At 47.1% G+C, this 21481-nt stretch overlaps 1 protein-coding gene and 1 long non-coding RNA gene across 8 annotated transcripts in view; both read right to left on the bottom strand.

The window, feature by feature from the left end:
- The window catches only part of LOC120375522, a 131864-nt gene extending 115907 nt beyond the window's left edge, over window positions 1–15957 (bottom strand). Inside the window, exons 1-2 of the long non-coding RNA XR_005586597.1 lie at window positions 15767–15957; window positions 14229–14375 (exon numbers count right to left, since the gene is read on the bottom strand). This is a non-coding gene — a long non-coding RNA (uncharacterized LOC120375522). The remainder of the gene's footprint in view (window positions 1–14228; window positions 14376–15766) is intronic.
- The window catches only part of OPCML (opioid binding protein/cell adhesion molecule like), an 854468-nt gene that overhangs the window by 601221 nt on the left and 231766 nt on the right, over window positions 1–21481 (bottom strand). The window lies entirely within an intron of this gene.

Raw genomic sequence — 21481 nt, 5'->3', positions numbered from 1 at the left:
TCCTCCCAGTGTAACCTGGCTGATTGCTCTTTGCAGTGGTGTTGTAACCACTTGGTCCCAAGATATGAGAGAGACAAGGTGGGTGAGATCATATCTTTTATTGGATGAGCTTACACAGAGCTCTTCTTCAAGCCTGTGTAAGCTTCTCTCTCTCACCAGCAGAAGTTGGTCCAATAAAAGATATGACCTCACCCCACCTTTCTTCTTTGATTTCTCTTGGCTTTTCTATCTCGGTCCCCCTCTCCCTCCCCTCCTTTCACTCCTCCCAGTTACTCAAGGCTTCTCTCCACCAAAGCTGTATTTAACATTTTCTGATGCGCAAGGCCAGTCAGCTCGTTAGCTCAGCTACACCTGGATCAAGATCTGGAGACAAATCGCTGCTTCATTAGGGAGCTAAGGCTCTAATCCATTTTTTTTCTGGCTGTTTAACTTGCAAGGACAACAGATGGATACAGAGCTGCATAATGCAGGGCACTCCTTAAGATCCATCACAGACTGGGAATGCAGAAAACACAAGGCTGAGACATATTTAACTAGGAAGTGCCTTACAGCAATCAACTTAAATTAGGGATGGGTGGGGAAGATGTTCCTAGACTAGAACTGAGAAAAAAAAATGCCAGTTCGTTTTACAGAAAAAAAAAACCCACCCTCCAAAATTTCTCCAAGAAAATGCTTTGTTTTTTCAATAAAAAAAAATCCAGGTTTCAAAAACCATTATTAGTTGGGGTTTTTTTTAAATAAAGGTTTTCTAAAAACTGAAATATTTCACTGAAAAAAAAACCAGCTTGTGGTTTCCGGCTTTGCACTGAGAAAACAGAACATTTTGATCAAAACAAAAACTCCGGGAAAATGTTCATATTAGATGAAAAGCCGTTTCCTGGTGGCAAAACTGTTTGGAGGGAAACACTTCGACCAGCTCTAGTTCAGAAAAAGTAAAATCCAGCCCTTCCCTCAAGATAAGGCCCAGAATAGATCCAGACTTGCTATCATTGTAGGTTCCAAGAAGTTATGGGTAAGTCTCTCCCCAATACTCATCTGTTACCTTCAGTCAACCCCCTCATTCACTTGCTAAAATCCATCTCTGCGTACCCGGGAAAAGTGCACTGCACATCTGCTAACCTTACAGAACCGGCTGCTTCTCTTCAATTTTTATGAGCTCTCAGGCTGTTTCTCAACAATCAAAATGGCAAATACATTCCTGGTGCCATTTGGGGCATATGGGAGCTGACAATACTTGAGCTTTGCTTTATCATAAGGGCATATGAATACCACTCCGCAAATTGGGTATTGTAGTCTAGAGCTGTCCCTCTATCAGACAATCATCTGCAGGTGTTATATGAGGAGTTACTATCTGGGTCCATACACAGATTATGGATTCATAGATTAAAAAGCCAGAAGAGACAACAGTGATCAACTAGTCCGACCTCCTATATACGGGGCGTGTCACTGCAGTATCTGAGCACCTGCAGTGAGCACTTAGCACTGTACTCTGTAGCAGTGGAGCGTGGCAATACTGGAGTTTGCATCAGTGTAAGTGCATCGACCAGTGCATATTCCCTTTGTCTAGACAAGCCCTTAGCAACAATACTGGCTCTTGCCCCCCTTTTCCTCCCCACCAGCAGACACTGTGAACACTGGGTGCTTGCTAGATTAGAAAAGGTGCCATGTGGGTGATTGAATTTCTGAATCATCAGCTGTCGGGAGGTGTTTTTGCTCCTCCATCAGTTTAACTGCTACCTACCAGCATCAAAAGCCGATTGCAGGTGACCTGAGCGAGTTTGTTTTCTCCCATCGAATGCAATTGTTTAGATGACAGCCTGTGAATGCTGCAATTTCTCAGGTCTTCAAACACTTAATTCATCTCAGAGCTGATACTGAAACAGCCAGGCTGGCATTTACACAACTACAGCCATCTCCATCTGGAAGAGCCTTTGTACCTGCCCCCTGGTACCAGGGGATGGCTGCCCCGACAGAGGGGTATGAACAAGAAAGCTGAAGAGGAAATCCTGCCATGCCAGAAGAAACCCCCCCGCCCCAGTTTGAAGGTTGTGTGGGTGGAGTCTACACCCTCAGATGAACTCTTTGACCTACTCGCCCCCATCCCTGCATCCCATGATTAACAAGCTTTAAAGGTGCCTTTGGAAGGGGAAAAGGGGAACCAAACCGGGCTTTGTGCCTGTGGCAAGGAGTACAAGCCCAGGAGAGTTGGCCCTCACGGCCTTTGGTTCCCCACTGCCACAGTTTCTGTAACAAAGTGAGGTGACACCCATGGGGGCCGGCAGCTTGGCCTCAAGGAGACCCTTTCCAGAGCTGAAGGGAAGAAGCCAGAGAAGCTGCAGCTATTGCTGTGTTACCAACTCCTGTGATTTTTGTCACGATATTCGGGATTTCTCTTAAAGCTCCAACTCCTAGCATCATGTGTAGCCCATAGAGCTGTCTTTAATGTTTATTTTATGCAGCAGTAATGCAAAGAACCCAAAGGCCTGTCCCCCGTTAGACATTGGCTTCAGCAGTTAGCATAAGGCTTGAGGCCTATGAATTCTGGCACAGATAAATAGCCTAACAGTCACTTCTACGTTTTGGGGAACTGGGAATAGAGTGTTTAAGGGGGAGGTTTCTCCCTAATGATGCCAGCCAACCACAGGAACATGAGCTAACACCGGCTTTTGGATATTTTAGGATAGGAACATCTGCAGATGCCATGGCAACAAATTGATGTATATGCTAAGTTGACATCATTAATATACTAACCTATTGGAGAAGGGCACCCTAACATTAGTAGGGTGAAGAAATACAAATATAGAAGAGGTGGGAAACTCCTAATGAATATGCATTAAGCATAGTGGCATCAGCGTAACGTATTAGAAAAGTTGTATCCCTGCCTGGGTTCAGGAGCAGCCAGGATCATGGCCACTGGTCATGATGAGGAAGGTGATGGTGATGAGGAAGATAATGGCTAACATTTCAGGTTGTTCCACAAGGGCTGGTGTGAATATATGGATGTGCAGACATACATTCTGTGTTCTCTCTATCTACCTTGATGGTACATCGTGGTTCCCAGCTAAACAGTAATTTTAATACTACTGGGCCTAATCTGGGGAGAAGATTAGTCAAACCTCAGAGTGATAACTGGGAATTCTTAAGTATCAATAGAAATGAATGCATACTCTATAGATTGGGCTGCACATATGATAGGTGAGTATGTCAGCTTTCATTTTTTTTAAAAGTTTCTAGTCCTCTTGGTTGCAGAGAAAAGTTTGAAGTGTGAGCTACAGGCTCTAAGCCCTAAAGACAAAGAAAAGAATCCAAAAATTTATTATGTGAAAAACCAAACATTATTTTTAAGCCAAACTCCTGATTTTAGAGTGTTTGATTCATGGTTTTAGAACACTTAAGGTGGGTAATATATATTAAAAGGTCTGTCTGCTTGAAAGTTGTTGGTGGAAAAAAATTGCTGCTTCTTGCAGGGGCAACTTTTGAAACCTGTATGTACCTATTATATTTTTGGTTTATTTTATATTGAGAAGTTAGTTGCTTATGAGAGCTTTGGGGAAGGGCCTCTACTCCTTTACTGACTCTTAAAATAGCCAGTCTCTGACTAAGAGACATATCCCCACACCCTTTTGTACCAAATAACAATCCTTCTGTAGTTTTAGGATTGAGTGTCCCTAATTTGACATGGTGCCTTGCTGTGTTTCCTTCTGATTAATCAAAAAGGGATGAAATATTAAAACACAGACACACACATGCAGACAGTTCTCAGAGTTTGCCTGGTACTGGTTTGGGGGTTTTTTTGCATTAGAAATTCACATCTATCCCGTGTTTCCTGGAAGATTCTATAGCCAACTGGAGAACTGGTAAGATTATGGCCGCATAAAAACCAAGTGAAATCTGAGCAACTCAGAGCAGAAGAGATTGGGAATTGGACTGTTTAAAATACGTGGCTTTTGTTTCCAATGGCCACCACCTGAAAGATTCTGCACCCTCTTTGCTTCCCCCTCCATAGCTCTTTGGACTCTTATGTCCCAGGAGAATGTCCTAACCATTAGGCTACAGAGTGAGTCATGTCACTCTGGCTCACTGAATATTCAATTTTTTATGCACAGTGGAACAGCTCCAACAGGAGAGATTGAGAGGGCTGCTCCGCAAAATAGCCCTGATCAGTAGGGCACTCACCTGGGACCCAAATCCATGTCCTTAGTCTCAGTCAGGAAGAGCAAGGACTTGAACCCTGGCCCACATCTCAAGTGAATGCCCCAACCATGGGGCTATTTTGGGGTGGAAACTTGCTGGCTTATTGGCTTCTCTGATTCTGTTTTTATCCCCCTCTCTCCCCCCCCCCCAAAAAAAAAAACCCTTTGAAAGCTCTCAATTTCATCCCAACGTGATTTTTTTTTTAAATCTTGAAAAGTTGCCTGGCATGGGAAAATCCTCTTCTAGCTGTGAATGGGAGGAAGATAAACCCTACTGAGCAAGGCGGGATGTCCAGAATGGTTTAGGTCTAAGAGTGAGCAAAGGCTCAAAGGTGCATTTTAGTTCTTTCCACTATTTCAAACTTTCCACCCCAACCCCTTCACGTGGCTTAGCAGTGCTCTGTCAATGCTGGTTTGAAACAGCTTGGCCCTTCTGGGCAGGGCAATGAAAACAAATACAGCAAAAGAAAATGACAGACAACATCCGTCAGGGATGGACTAGATTTACATGGCTCTGCCTTGGTGCAGGATGATGCACTAGGTGACCTCCTGAGGTCCCTTCCAGTGTGACATTTCTGAGACTCTGTGAAAGGCCTGTATTTTTAGGACTAAAACTCAGATGCTGCATTCCTAATGCCACCTGCTGTGCCATCCGTGGGTGGCCATATGGTCTCTGTGCACGTGGCTGTGGAGGAAGGGGAAGATAATGGAGCAGCCGGGAAGGAGAATCAGCCCAGTGGATACATCAATGAAAGATGGCAGGATCTCTTTGGAACCGCCTTGTTCCATTGCTCCAGAGTCAGTGGGGATACGTTTCCCCAGCTCGCCTGCTCTGGGATCACAGATTTGCGGGTTGCTGGGATCCATTCTTTGCCCATCCCAGGTGAATGGGCATCAGGCTCCCTGCTGATCTTCAGTGCGAAACATAAAGTGGCCTATGGTGGAGCAACTAGGCAGAGGTAGGAGGAGCCGCAGCCCCCCCACCCCCGGCAGCCTTGGCGTATGTGTGGCATTGTTTCAAACCGATAGGTATAACTGAAGGTGGCACCAACAATGTCCCATCACCCTCTAGCTCTGCCACTGCTCAAAACCTGGCTCCACTGCTGGCCGGCATCTACGTTCAGTCAGCACTGGTTCACATCCCCGCTTCTTGGACTCTCCCCGATCCCTTTCGCAGCTTGCAGGCAATAACTTGCCTTCTTATCTGACCCAGAAGGACAGCCAGCTGTCAGCACACAAACATGGCCTTTGTTTATCCTTAAATGAAAGCTCAGTTAATTAAAACCAGAAATCACTTTCTCTTATCTGCAGCCTCTGGCCGATATGCAGCAGGCACTGGGCTCCTCGGTACTGCGCTGAACTCTGAGGGGCCAGAGAAGATAGCCCCCTTACAGAGGCTATCCTGATAGCCCCACGTGCACGTTGCATTTTTCATTTTGGGCACATCATGGGTTGGGAGATAGGAAGTGATGGGGGTGCCAAGAGCACCTCTGGATTGCTGGGCTGGCTAATGCTGCTCTTCTCAGCACTTTGTCATTTCTTGAGTAGAGGCTCATATGCCTCTTTTCTGTATTTAACATGTCATGAGTTTGATAGCCTCAGCCCAGTTCCAGATCGCAGGTTTCTATTACGCTGCACACACCAAGACTGCAGTGTCTCCTCCTGCTGATAGGCTCGGCAAAGGCTAAAAAACAAATGGACCAGTAAGAATGAATGACCCCCTCACTCCTAAATGCAGTGCTCTTCTGCCAAGCCAGAGATGAGGGTGCTCTAGCCGGGGACAGTATGGAGGAGGCTTGGGGAAACAGACACAGAGAGAATAAGCAATTTCCCAAGCATCTTATAAGAAGTCTGCAACAAAGCTGGGAATCGATCTCAAATCCTAGTTCAGTGCCGTAATCACAAGGCCAGCATTCTTCTCAGGGAGCATGCTCAGATCCCCCTGTTCCAGAAGGAAAAGCTCCTGCCACTTAAGTTAATGGAGAAGCACCTCTATCCATTACCCATATATCACCAATGGGTGAGTTAAGCACTTCTGATTCCATCCAGTGGACGGCAGAGGGTAGATAAACCCCAGTTAGCCATTACATTTTTCTTCGAATCCTCTGTACAATGATATGAGGACAAATATACTTTGTGTTTAAAGAGTGAACCTCCTCCTTTAAAAAGACCACCTCTTCCAGATCTCAAACACTGCTCCAGCCCCAGGGTGAGAGCTACCAGCGATGATGCTGGGCAGCCAGGTTAACCGACTGCCGCCTGATGCGAAAAAGGATTGCAAACAACCTCCTCCACCCCGCCATGGTGCCACCACTCTGTGTGTGCAGGGCAGCAGTCATGGTTATGCAGCGCAACAACTTGCTCGAGAGCCTGCTCTGCACTCTGAATATTGAAAGGGATCGACTTCTGCCCTGTGCAGGCGGCAGAGACAATCGCATTCAGCTCACCCGAGAGGTTTCAACAGCAGCAAGATTGATCTACTTGATGAGAAGCGACTGTCACTCTCTTCTCCCAGCCTCCCCTGCCCCTCTCCCTGTTGATTTCAGACTCCACACAAACAAGGCAGCCAAGGGGTAGGGAGGGAACCTCACCTCTCGCTTGCTGAGCATTTCCTGAGTTTGGAAAGCAACTGCCACCCCCTTCAGTGTTGGGAACCCCAAACGTTGCCAAAGTAGGGCAGTGAGCTAGGAATTAGCTGCTCACCAAAGGAAGGCAACGATTGCTTCTACATTGGTCTGATCAGTGATTGGCAGCATCCTGGTATCACCGCTGTCAGACCTCGTTAGAAGATGGACCATCACAGGCGTGTGTAGTCCAGTGCTTGGGGCTCAAGATGGGGAGCCAGCAATTACCAGGTTCTACTTCCAACTCCCACTCTGGGGCTTTAGGCAAATCACTTGAACTGCCTCCCTCAGATCCCTGGTGTGTGGACAGTGTGACTCAGATATGTCAGGAGGAGCCTACAGCACTTGGAAGCAGTCAGGGACTCAGCCTAGAGTCCGGTACTGAGCTTAGATCCCATGTAGATGCCTCCAGGAGGCAAGGGGACACTGGCCAGGGTCTATGAACAATTTTGATGCTAGCATAAGTGTCAGCTAGGGGTGATTCTTTACCAAAACAGTGATCTCACTGCATCTCTTAGTGAGGATGCAGTTACATTGATATACAGGTGCCTTATTTTGGTATAGCTTATTCCCCTTCCTGTACAGAATAGCTGCATTGGTATAAAGCACCTTTACATCAACATAACCGTGTCCATACTACCGGGGTTGTAACGAAGGGGCTTGTCTTCACATACAGCGGCTCCACTGTAGTGCTTTAGTGAAGATGCTACCACCTTGATGGGAGAGCTTCTCATGTCAGCGTAGTTAATCCACCTCCCTGAGAGACAGTAGCTATGTGGGCTGGAGAAGCTGTCTGGTCAACATAGTGCTGCCTATGGGGGTGTGGATTTTTCACACCCCCGAGCGACGTAATTCTACTGATATAGGTCTGTAGTGGAGACCTGGCTTCATTCTACCAGCAGGGTTGAAGTGTGTAATCTGTGTGTGTAGATAAGCATGGTAGCAGTACCCTAGGGGAAAAAAACGAGGAGTCCTTGTGGCACCTTAGAGACTAACACATTTATTCGGGCATAGGCTTTTGTTAGTCTCTAAGGTGCCACAAGGACTCCTCGGATTTTTTTGATGATACAGACTAACACTTCTACCACTGAAACCAGTACCCTAGGGTAACTCTGATCTGGGGCTGCCTTGAAAGGGCTGAATTAGGTAGCTCAGCATTGCAGAGACATGCTGGGATTCAAAGCACACTCGGGGCATGGATTCTGACATGGTTCCAGGCTGTTCCATGTTAGAACAGTGACTGTGCTAAAAAACATTGGGTGACGGGGGGAGGAGGTAGCTCCATCCCCGTAGAGTCGGGACATTTCCTGGGTGTTCATCCCCAAGGGGTCAACGGGGCCGTCTTCCCCCCAGCCCCCTCTCCATAGTCTCTTGTTTGCTCTCTGCATGTCGCTAGCTGCTGCCTCCATTCCCTTTCATCACAGATGGCGTTCGTCATTTTGCCATTTACACGTGTCACGCCGAAATCTCTCTCATTAGGTGGAAATTGAATTTCGTTAATTAAAACAACGGAAATCAATTAACCTTATCAGTGCACAGGACCCATTTGAAACAGAATCTGGCACAAGGACCCATCCCTCCATGATCAGAGGTCTGCAGGGGCAATATTCTGGTCTGCACAGTGGACAGCAAATGACTTGCGGGGGCAGGGAGGGGGGGAGGTATTGGGTGGGAGGGCAGAGTGTGACAAGAGGGAATTCAAAGCAATTAAGCACCCTGAGCTTTACCCTCAAATGACAAGCTCCAGAGTAACCATCACCCTCCTCCTAGCTTTGCACCAGGCATTAGGTTAGAATGTTTCTAGCAAAAGAAGAAGGGGAAGATTTTAAAGTCAAACTAAACAGGGCTGTTTTAAATAGTTACTGTGTGGCTTTTCCTTCCCCTCCTTGGTGTATGCTTCATCGGAACAGCTTGGGAACTCATCTGCTTTTATAAATAGCTTGGCACATTTTAAATTCACTCCTTCTCTTCTTTTAAAACATAAAATACCTGCAAAGCCTAATGCCAGAGCTAGAGTCTCCTCAGCAAAGCCCTGGCGGTTTTACGCCCTTCAGCCCACGCTAATTGCTGGAGCAGCCTATGACAGACCCGCTGCCAGCCTCAATAAAGGATCGAACTCCAGCCCAGGAACGTGGCCAGGGCTCGCACAAGACAAAAAGGAGCGCCATAAGGGAGGCATGAAAAGGCTGCCCAATTCAGCAGCATGCTGCCATGTGCCACGTGCTGAGTGAAATGCCGCACATTGCAGAGCCTTATGGGATGATTTTGCCTGCTCTGGGTTCTAATATGTATAACAACCCCCAGCTCACAGGTCTATACCTGGGACTTCATACACTACAGTGTAGATCTCTGAACACCTAAGCTAAAGGTGTCTCCCAATATCAAGGTATCTATAATAACACCACTTAGCTCTCATAGATGACTTATCTCTAGGAGCTAAGCATCATTATCCTCTGGAGACAAGGCACAAGAAGGTGAAGTGACTTCCCCAAGGCCTCCCAGCAGCCCAGAACCCAGATCGCAACCCCAGTCCAGTGCTGTGCCACACTGGGCCATAGTGTTGCCAGGCTAACAGGGTGGCATCTCAGCACACATTTGCTGTAACATGGCCAGGCTGGGATGGGCTGGGCACTGGTTCAGGGCAAATGCCAGTAGCTTGAGTGAGGCCAGAGGCTGAGGGATGTGAAAGGGGGGAGTGTCGAGTAACTACATTAAATCCCCCCCTTCGCCCGGTGTCGCAGCACTGTCAGGATTTTGTTGGCAGTTTGCCTTTAAGAGGAAGGCTCCATTGTGTCAGGAGAAAACAAAATGAGGCTGACACCAAAACACCAGCTTCAGAGCCCAGAGGGGAGCACAGCATGGCCCTCTCCACCGCCTCTCAGGAGCTTCGATCCAGACTCCAGCCTGATTCCCTCCCAGCACAATCTCAGGGCAGGTATCGAGCGGATTCTTCGGTGTCGCAGAGAGGCACCAGTAGCAGGAGAGGGGAGGTCTCCGGAGGATGCCTAGCTCAGAGGTGGTAGCTGAAACCTCTCAATTATTTACAGTTTGCCATGTCGTTCCCTCGCTCAGCTCCCCCCTGCAGAGAATCCGCCTGCCTGGGACTCGTGTGCTCGAATGAAACAAATGGATCACTCGAGGCTTTTCCACCAGATATCATGCTGAGGGCTTGTCTTCGCTATCACACTAGGAGAGGCAGAAGCTATGTTGTAGACACCACTTTAAGTTGATGTAACTTACATTGCTCAAGGGGGTGTCTTTTTCACACCCCTGAGTGACATAAGTTACATTGACTTAAGCAGTAGTGTGGACAAGCCCTGAGGCAACTGACGCAGAAATGACTCTCACCTGCTGGAGTTCGTGGCTGAGAGTAGGGATGGGAGAACTGCAAAAGGTTTGGGGATCAGATTAGAGATTGACTTCCACCCACAACCCTGGAGCCAGATACCCCCCAAACTGATGCTCACCTCCTGCTTCACCACACACAGTTCAGAGAAGCATCCAGAATGTTCGACGCTTCTCTGAACCTTCTCCGTCAGCAGAACTGGACTGGACACCTCACAACAGGCTCTTAGGAGAACTCTGTCCAGCACCTCTACTCCTGGTTACAGCCACTCAAATAATAGTCATGAATAACGTCTTCCGCAATTTTCCCAGTCAACTGATGAAGATTTGGGGTCAGCTCCTCAGCTGGCGTCAATCAGCATAGCTGCACTGATATCCACGGAGCGGCGTGGTTTTATCAGAAGAGGATCCGGCCCATCATTCACAAAGAACACCCTTTTTTTTTTTCATTATTTGCCACCTCTGCAGCTGGTCAAGTAATACCAGTCAAATAAAGCATTTGTGATCTTTGCCAGCACTGGATAAAATCTTCACAAATAAACGCATGTTCCCCACCCATCCTCCTGTCCATTGTTCAGCCAGTTCTCTTCCTGACCGCAAACATCTAAAAGAACAGACTCTCGCATGGTGTTCTTGGCACTTGTGACTCCAGTCCCAAGGTGGAAATGAAGAAATATTAGCCAGAACATTTTGAGACCGAATGGAAGACAACTAGATTTGGGTCTATAAATAAATATGGGTGAAGATTCATCAAAGGGGAGGGGCTTAGAATAAGAATGCAGATTACTGTTTTCCCCGTTGTTTCTGGTGTTGTATTTTCATTTTGTCTTTTGGGGGAGGGACCGTTTATTTGTTGTGTGTTCCTCCAGCACCTACCATCATTCGCCAAAGCACCTAGGAGCCTTAGTCATAGACCAGGACCTTATGGTGCAAGGCACAGTACAAACCCAACAAAAACACTGTCACTGCTCCAGAAAGCTTACAGTCAAAGTATGAGACAACCGGTGGCTACAGACAGACAACACAAGGAAACCATGAGACAAATATCTGTCAGTACGATAGGCTGTGGTCTCGGTACAATGGGGCCATTGTCCACAACTGGTCCTCCTCGGCACGACCACAACGCATCATAATGTACTTCCAGCATAGAACCGTGCCACGTGTGCTCATTGAAACCCAAAGCCACAAGACAGTAACCTGATGCAGAGAGAGAATTTTTGAAAATTTCTCAGCGCCTGCCACCAGGGCCAGTTTGGCAGAGAGCCAAGGACCCAGCAGCTCCCAGCCTACTGAATGGTGGGTTGGGATCTCCACTGGGCTCAATGCGAGTTGCTGGGGGCTGGATTGAGGTGTCTGGGGGATGGCAATTCTATTTCAAAGCCGGTTGCAAAATCAGTTTTCATTCCACATTGGGAGAGAGGAGGGCGGGTGGGTGGAGCCTGACTCTCACATTCGATAGCCTGATGGTTAGGCCGCTGACCCGGGATGGGGAACTCCCCAATGTGCAAGTCTGTGGTCTGTCTGATTCAGAGTGATCCAAAATGGGGGAAGACAAAAAAATAAATAAATTTTAAAAAGGGCAAAAAAGTCTCTGAATCACCCAGAGTAGAGATTTGGCTTCAACCAATATTTCTCACCAAAACCATTCCGACCATCTCTAGTGCTGAGCTCTTTCAAAAGGCTGGCCCTGGTAGCAGCTGCTTAGACCTTCTGAAAATGCTGCCTTTGGAGCCTCTACTACCAGCCTCAACCTCAGCCCACAGATTCCATGGTGCTCTCTAAGATTTGTGACTTTCAGGTTGGACGGTGGCCGCTTGGAGGACACATCTGAAGCAATAATTGGAGGAGGAGAGATGGGGGAAAGAGTCCAGCCAGAAAGCAAAAGCCAGTAACCAAAGCCACCTGGAATTGGCTGAAGCTGGGTGAGCAACTTACTGTAGAGAACTCATCAGTCTGACATAGACAGCGTCAGATGCAGGCCCAAAATAACGTGTTTTGAGCAGCATGGAAGGAATTAGGGAAGAGGAGATACAAATATCTTAGGAATGTGTTCAGCATTCTTTTTCATAAGCGCACTAAAATACAATACAAATGTGACTTAAAAAAAACAACCATCCCCTGACAGAATAAATACGGTACTTATTATAAGCCACACACACAGAGCAACTTAATAGCAACATATTAAATGTAAATCAACACAAAGGTAGCCAGGAAGGGTAGAGACACACCAGCTGAGGGATTATAGCACAAAGCTGTAATATTCACTCACAGGATTAAGGCACTTATGGGAAATGAAATATTGTCCTTTAGTCATAAATCAGTCCCTTGCTTTTTTCCAGGCACACTGGACGTACGAAGGGATTTCAAAGATGCAGACATATATACACACACCTATTATTAGACAGTCAGGTATAGACTTCAGATCCTGCCTGTTCTGCAAAGAGATTCAATTTGGTTGTTGTTCTACAGGAACTCAGTGTTCAACAATGGAATTCACCCAGCAGGGTAGAAAATCCCATGTTTGGCTGGAATTTAAAATCCCCAGGACTGCATGTAGGCACAGTGTAAAAGTATGTACCATGGTGCCATGTGATACCACCGTAGTTATGATCAGCAGCTTGAGCTAGCGCTCCCCTGGTTCCAATGGAAAAGAGCTGGTGGTAAAGTTTTCCATCAGGGTCCCTTGACTCTAGAACTTGCTTCTATCCTCAGTTCCATATAGCCTTGCTGAGACATGGCAAAGCCCATCTCTTCTCTGGAGCAATTGGGTAGGGACTGTTTAAGGGGTAGGGAGATGAATATGGGGTTGTTCTGGAGGAGGGTTTGCTGTTACGGTTAGACTGGCAGAACACGTCAAGCATTCTGAGCCTCACTTGTTAGTTTCTGGGCAGGTTTGCTTTCACACCTATGCCGACAAACCTTTGTCACGTAGACCTGACCTAACTCATTGTCAGCATTCCCCTGGAGAGTCAACCAAGAGTGGGGTACAGGTTTCACTGCAAAGTGCAGCTAACCTAGTACATTAGGCGGCGCTGACGTGGTTAACAGAATTTCAAGTGCGGAGAGAGGCTGACAGACATAGTCCCACTAGCTTATTTATTTAATAATAATTATTTGGATAGTGAACCCGACCCTGCTGTTTTGCTCACTTCGCTTTTTTGTTTCCCTAGCCATGGCAGTGTCACTTCTCCAGAGGCAGCCTCCCCTTCTTTGCAGAGTTAAATTGCCTTCCAATTCCATTAAACGGGACTAAATGTCTTCAAAATCAAAGAGCAAATATAATTTAAGTGCCATTTGGGTCTTCCCACAGGTTCTCAGCTGTTCACTCAGTAACCACTCTGCAGAAAGCTGCCTGGTGACAGGGCTATAGTTTAAAGGGAAGCACACAGTCGCTATGCACAATACAATTCTATTCTGCAACGCGTCCTTTATGCAACTCACAATGCACAGCGGTTACAGCTTAAAACAATGGGAATGCTATAACAAGAATACAGGAGGAGGGGACAGCTACACAAGCGAACACAGCTAGGGCATGAAGGGTTAGTTGGTAATGGTACTAAGCGTGTGTGAGAGAGAACTAAAGAGAGAGGGGGTGGTAGAAGCTGAGGGGAAAAAAAATTCAAATGAAAGGAGGAACCACATCTGGTTTCAGATTCCTGTACAAACCCCAAAGTCAACTCAGACTTTTAAAAATAACCTTCCGATCAAACCTGGGCCCAGCTTACAAACAAAGTGTCAGAATAGTGCATAGGTTTCAGAACAAACCAGATGAGACAGACCACTAGATGATTACCTGTTCTGTTCATTCCCTCTGGGGCACCTGGCATTGGCCACTGTCAGAAGGTGGGATACTGGGCTAGATGGACCTTTGGTCTGACCCAATATGGCCCTTATGTTCTTATGAGACTCCCACAATCACTAGCCACTTTGTGAAATCTTGGCCAGTGAGCTCATTTCTGGTCTCACTCCTGTTCCACTGGACTCAGAGCTACTCCTGATTCACATCACTATAAGCGAGACTGTAACTAACTTTCTTGTACAGTGCATGTTGCACACCCACACACACCTCTTGCAGCTACTACTGCTGCCAGCTAATGGAGTTGCCCCATCGCTCAAGCGGTAGAGGTCTGTGCTTCGGTGCTTAAGGACATGGATTCATACCCCAGCGATGGCTCAGGGGGGAGAGGGTCGTTCCAAGATTGCAGAATTAGATCTAGATGGAAGAAGAGGAGAGTGATTGTGCTTGAACAGAAATCAGCTTAAACTTGGCCTTTGCCCAGTCTCATGACTGGCAAAGAAAATGACCCCATGCTGGACGTCTAACCAGTCCCCTCCCCTCAGGATGGCTATCACATCAAGAGTCATTGCAAAAGTGGAGGGATGAATCACTGCCAACACATGGTTCACCCCAGCAATGCATGACTATTGCCTCCACCAACATACATCCTGGGCTTTCCATGCAGAAGGATCATGAATGTAACATATAGGCGAGACCTGCTTCATCCACTAGAGAAATGCAGCTGCATCTAGTGTGGGAAAAGGCAGCTGTTTAACAACAGTACACAAAATGTTCAGGCACTGAATGAAGAACACAGTTTCAGACTAAAACTGTAGGGAGACCACATATAACAACCCAAGCCAGAGTTTGGCCAGGACACTGGGACTAACACAGCACCCATGGCATCGATTTTAGGCTTTGCCTAAAAGAAGCTGCAACTATGACTGGCTGGAAAGCAAGAACTCCAGTATGTGAAAAATGTTGAGCTTTTGACATTCCTTCTCCTTCTGCACTGAAATGACACTGAGACCTTTAGAAATTCTCATTGAAAAAAACCACAGGAAGGAAGATACCCCAGAAGAGCCTTGGGGTTAGGGTCCTAGGTCTCCCACACCCCAGGTGAGGGCCCAACCCACTACTGACTATTATTTCTTTTTCTTCCCCCTCCCCCCTCATTTTTGCCAGAATTTCCATCCGTGACCTTCAAAACTGGTATTTTTCCAAACGCAAAAATTGCCATTCCGATGAACTGGCATTTTCCAACAAAAACCACTTAATCAAATATCTCCCAACTAGCTCTAGCTGCAGCCAGCACAGTCCATGCTAACTCCATGCTGGGGCGTTGCTTCAGAACGACTTGAGAAAGAAGAATGTCGTTTATTGAAACATCAGTACCACTTCCAGTAACAATGGGGCTTCCCATGGCCATCTCCCTTTCAAGCACTGACCAGACCTGACTCTGCATAGGCACGCAAGCTCTGGGAGGGTCAGAGTCCAACGTGATGTGTCAACATGCCACAAGCATCTCCTCACACTCCTGAAACATAAGCATCCTCCAAAAAATCACTCCGGGCTGCAAATGCCGGTACACGCGTTTGCAGAAAGGAAAGTGCTTACTGCAAGAAAGAGAGTACACAAACACTTGAGCAACCCGGTGGCATTCTGTTCACACAGAAGAAGAAGGATAACAGCTCTCCAAAACTCATTGTTATTGAAGAGGCAAAATGTACCATGACCTTGCATGAAGCTTTTTAGGATAGAAATTAAGCTTGGCTTTCCCAGTCATCTCTAACGAAACAATGCCACTAGGTAAACTCTTCACTCACCTCTCCAAGATCCTTTTTTTCCTGGTGCCTTGGGAAAAACCTTCAGAAACTGAATTCTTTTACATAAAGTGAAAGGACCCTCCCACTGCCTTTCCATGGAATCTCGGTAATATATCCAGAGGACAGGCAGTATAGTATGCCTCTAGGCTGAAACATTACTATAAGGACTAGTTACATGTGTAATAATAGTCATGCCAGCACCTGAGGAATTTCTTTCACATCCTGATTTCACCCCCTTCCCTCTTTACAAGAGAAAGCTTCGTCCCCTGTTACATATGGAAACTTCACAATGAAACAAGTGCAAACATTCAGAATTTCATACCCTGAAACATTCCCCTACATACAGGCATGGATTTTAAAAGACTCAGTAGCTAGATTTGGCTGCATTGCAGAGCTACCAAGATCAAAAAGACCTTCAGCTCACAGAATTAAAAGGCTCAAGGGGGTCGGTAATACGAGACAGAGTTTTTCACCTCTAGGTCAGGCGTGATCAAAACCCATGTTTTGCCACAGTGAAATGAGCAGCTGGCCTCGGTTCAGTTCCCAACCATCAGGTGTCTTTATCTTGAAAAATGTTGTTGAAGTCGGCACCCCGTAGTCTAAGGCTTAAAAATGCCATGGAGACCAGAGATCGACAAAACGATGACACATCCAGACGCAGGACTAGGTTGGAACTTGAACATCCTCCAAAGTTCTAGGTTTGGGTAATAGTCCTGCTGTACGCAGCACTGGTGAGGCCTCAGCTGGAGTACCGTGTCCAGTTCTGGAAGTCACACTTTACAAAAGACGTGAACAAATTGGAGAGAGTCCAGAGGGGAGCAACAAAAATGATCAAAAGGTTTAGAAAACGTGACCTATGAAGAAAGGTTAAAAGAACTAGGCATGGTTAATTGTGCGAAAAGACGACTCTGGGGGGACCTGATAATAGTCTTCAAATATGTTAAGAAGACTGTGATCAATAATTCTCAATGTCCACTGAAGTAATGGACTTTATCTATAGCAAGAGAGATTCTGGTTAGACATTGGGAAAAACTTTCTATCATGTTAGGTTATGGAATCCCCATCACTGGAGCCTCAGTACAGGTCCTTTCCCACCTGACATTACTATGATTCTCTCACTGATGACAACTGAACTCCTCTCTCAGGCTGTCTTCACTAAAAGGTTAGGTCAATCCAACTATCTCACTCAGAGATGTGAAAAATCCACACCTGGGAGATACAGTTAAGCCAACATAACCCCTGATGTAGACAGTGCTAGGTCGAGGGAAGAATTACTTTGTCAACCTACCTACCATCTTTTTGGGAGGTGGATTAACTACAACGATGGGAGAATCCCTCTCGCCACTGTAGTAAGTATCTACACTGAAGAATTACTGTAGCATTTCTAGAGGGTAGGGTGACCAGACAGCAAATGTGAAAAATTGGGATGGGGGTGTGGGGTAATAGGAGCCTATATAAGAAAAAGACCCCAAAATCGGGACTGTCCCTATAAAATCAGGACATCTGGTCACCCTACTAGTGGAGGACAGCCTCAGCTGTGGAGTTGATCAGGGAAGAGGCACATTGGATGGGAAGCTTTCTCTGCAGTTGATTGCACTATATTGGTAGTGGGGATAACCACAGACCTTCCATTACCAAGTTCCTGGCTGGGCTGTCAATCCAGCACCTTCCACAAATGCTAAATGAATTTTAGAAAAAGCACTCTTCCTCAATTTCCTGCATCCTCACAGTCAAGATTCCCACACGCACAGTTTGAGATTGCCCGTTGCTCCCTCTCTACTGCTGAGCCAGTGGGGTCGCAATGCAGTTAATTGCTATATGCCACATCACATCGCTATTTGCAGAGGGGGCCCGGCTGACAGAAGGATCTCTCCAGTTCCGTCTCCACATTTAACCCCATAGCAAATTAGCTCGATGCTGTCATCAAGAGAGATGCTAGAGCTCTCAAGATACCTACTTCCAAATGATCTTTAATTAGCAGCACAGCCAGGGGGGATCAGACAGATTTTGTTTGTGGCCAGAATTTGTCTGTGTCACAAGTGGAGTTGGGCCAAATTTTTCATACAAGTAGTTTAATTGCCAAAAAACGCGGTTTCGGGTCAACCAAAATTACCCATGAACTTTTGTCGAATTCAGCGAATAGTTAATAGCTGACAGAAAAATGAAACTCGATTTATTAGAAAAACGTAACAAAAAGCATTAAAATACCCAAAAACAAAATGGAAAAAAAAATCGTTCAAGTTTTTCATTTTCCCCACCAGACCAAAAAGTCAATGATTTGCTTGGCTCTATTCACAAGTTGATGGACTAAAGCCAGAGTGTTTGGTTGGAGACAATTTTTGAGTCCACAAATTTGGGGGAATTTCTGGCCTTGAGATTTTTGGTTCAACCCAGTTAAAAGACAGGGACCATTGGCAGAATATGGGTATAGATCTCAAACACCTTCCCACCCCAGAATCTTGGAGATATTTGGCTCAGACCTATCTGTAATCAGGAGAAGAGGTATGAATGAGATTCATTAGGTTCTGTAACATGGCTACAGCAGTCCTAGTGAGGTATGTTCCCCACTCCCATACAGTAGTATTTCTCAAAGGGTGGATCAAGTTCCAGGAAGGCTCAATGGACCAGCTTGGGATGGGGAGAGACCAGACAGACCTCGCGGTTGTTTTCCAGAGTCAGCTTTCATTTCAGTGGGAAACAAAACAAAAAAACCTCAGTCTCTAGCTGTTATGGTTGCAAAGAAAACCTTCCTAATGAGAAGCGAGCGTAATGGATGCAGAGGTGTTTGCCTGAGTGTGCAGAAAGCCTGAAGCAGCAGCTCTCGGGTGTGAACTGCCACGTTCATATCAACGGGTGCTAACTCAGATGCCTGTGATGGCACTTCAAATGCAACACGGTCAGGTCACTGCTCATCTATGCATGCAAGAAAGCAGAGAATGTCTTTGATTATAAATGTTTCTGAAAAAGTGTCTGTGTGCATGCGTGTGTAAGTGGAGTGCAGGGGGCAAACACCAGGGAAAGGTGGGAACGATGTGTATTACTTATTGCCATTATTATTTGCATTATCACGCTGTGTAGGAGCCTCAGTCACAGACCAGGACCCCACTGTGCTAGGCGCTGTACAAACACAAAACAAAAAGATAATCCCTCCCCCTGAGAACTGACAATCTAAGTATAAGACAAGAGGCAGCAGACAGTGGTGCTGGAACAGTTTTTGGAGTGGGGGTGCTGAGCTGCAGCCCTCTTACCCCTGTCAGTGCCCCTCACCACTCCCTAGAGCTGTGGCCAGGAGCAGGGCTGTGGCTAGGGGTAAGGCGGCAAGGACTCCATATGCGGGGCTGGCAGCGGAGCCCCCAGGCATGGGGCTGGAGGCCGGGCGGGACCCTGGGGTTGGCAGCAGAGCCTCTGGGGTCGGCATCTGAGCAGGACTCAGGGCCGGCTGCGGAACTCCCAGGGACAGGGCTGGTGGCCGAGCGGGACCTGGGGCCGGCAGCAGAGCCCCATGGCAGCAGTGGGCCAGCGGCCAGGACCCTGGGTGGCAGGGGCATGGGGCCAGCAGATGGGACACTGGGCGCAAAAACCTTGGGGTTCTGCAGCACTCTCCGCACCCCTACTTCCTGCGCCTATGGCAGCAGATGGGTACAGATAGACCAATGAGGGAGCCCAAAGAAACAATGAGACAACATTGGTCAGTATGACCACCAGTGGTCTCTGCACACCAGGAGCCTAACTATTGTCAAGGTTTTTTTTGAAGGCATCACACCAAAGGGGAAGTCTTGCATGGTTTTGAGGCAAACCCATAGATTCACTCAGCTTTGTTCTAAATGGGCCCAAGGTTTGCCTGAAAAGTTTGGACAAAATTGGCGTGGAGATTTGAGCATTTAACATAAACCAGGCAAGTTGCATGTGGCTTTGGATTTCACTGGGCATGGTTCCCACAGCTCTAGTTGTAGAAGTGTGACAGAAGGGAAGGGTTGGAGCAGACTAGGAGGAGGCGATAACCTTTCATAACTGCACAGAGATTGAAGTCTCCTCCCTATCCACCCCTGCAAGGAGCCATCTGCCGCACAGAGCTGCTTAATTGAGTCTATTACATTTCCTAGCACCTCCTTCAGCAAAATGAAACCAACTGAACTTTTCCACCCCATAGAATCATAAAACTGGAAGAGACCATCTAGTCCAGTCCCCTGCACTTGTGGCAGGACTAATTATCTAGACCCTCCCTGACAGGTGTTTGTCTAACCTGCTCTTAAAAGTCTCCAGTGATGGAGATTCCACCACCTCCCTAGGCAATTTATTCCAATGCTTAACCACCTGGACAGTTAGGAAGTTTTTCTTAATGTCCAACCAAAACCTCCCCATCCACACACCATTACAGCCCTGCCAAGTGCAATTTTGCCACCGAGTCCGCTTCTGCAAAGATCATTTCCCTGGCCTGTCGCTTTGACCACATCGCTCATCTCCTTTGCATCCCTTCCCTGGCTCCCCTTTTTCTATTGAATCAAAAGACCAACTCTCTCTCTTCACTTTCAAAGGCTTTCCGGACCGATCCCGACCCCTGCTTATTTCATTCAGTATCAAAAGGTCGACTCCCGCCTTTGATCAGCCCATAACGTCAGCTTCCATCGCTCAATTGTTATATTTTCCAAAACGAACTTTTGAACTTTCCCCCATGCTGCGGTTCCTCCTCCTTCAAATTTTCCTTTGCCATGATGCCTACAAAGAACATTGACAATGCCAGCCTGTTAGGGCGTAAAGATTGGGTATGTCTACACTGCAATTAAAAACCTGCAGCAGGCCCATGCCAGCTGACTCAGGCTTGCAGGCCTCAGGCTAAGGGGTTGCTTAATTGTTGTGTAGACATTCTGGCTCAGGCAGCAGCCCGGGCCCTGGGAGCCTGCAAGGTGGGATGGTCCTGGTCCAGCACTATGGTACTACAAATGGAAGTAACAATAAATACATTTGCACAGTTGCAACATAAAACCATGTGTAGCTCACAGGTTCCCACTGAGTTCTGCTTGGAGATTTTGCACGTGTTGGAAATTCAAAGCTAAACCCAGAGCCGGCAAAGCGGCATGGATCAAAACCAATGGAAATATTTGCACAAAGCTCCGTGAAGTGAAACCGCGAAGGTTCTCACAGCTTTAATTATCACTGGCATACTTCCACGGTATTAGTAATACTCATGTGTGTATGGCACCTTTCATCCCAGAAGTTCCCAAAGCCCTTCACAGACTTGACAGGAATCACCACTGAAACGTAACCACCTCTGGAGTGGAAGACACAAGAATTTAAGACCGGAAGTGAAGAATATTAGGCCTGATTCTCTTATGGTATGTCTACATTGGAGCTGGGAGGTATGCTCCCAGATCGCATAGACATACCAGCACTAGCTCTCCTTGACCTAGCACCTAAAAATAGACCTGTGTCTGCAGTGGCTTGGGCAACCACGCAGGGTAGCTGCCCCAAGTACAGGGTCACCGAGCCCCCTGGGCATGAACTCAGGCAGCTAGTCCAATGTGCCACCGGGGACACAGCGCTAGTCTTAGGCACTAGCCAGGGACGGCGAGTTGTATGGGACTGTGGTGCCCAGGCTCCAGCAATATTCAGGGCCCGGGGACCCAGCTTCACCAATGTTTGGGGCCGGGTCTCTCCGCCAGCCCCACCTGCTGCCCCTGTGCACCTCTCCCAGCCCTGGAGCCTGACTCTGTTCTA

The sequence above is a fragment of the Mauremys reevesii genome, linkage group 12, assembly GCF_016161935.1.
Source record: "Mauremys reevesii isolate NIE-2019 linkage group 12, ASM1616193v1, whole genome shotgun sequence".
NCBI classification, from domain to species: Eukaryota; Metazoa; Chordata; order Testudines; family Geoemydidae; genus Mauremys; species Mauremys reevesii.
This window is presented reverse-complemented; position numbering and strand designations above follow the sequence as displayed.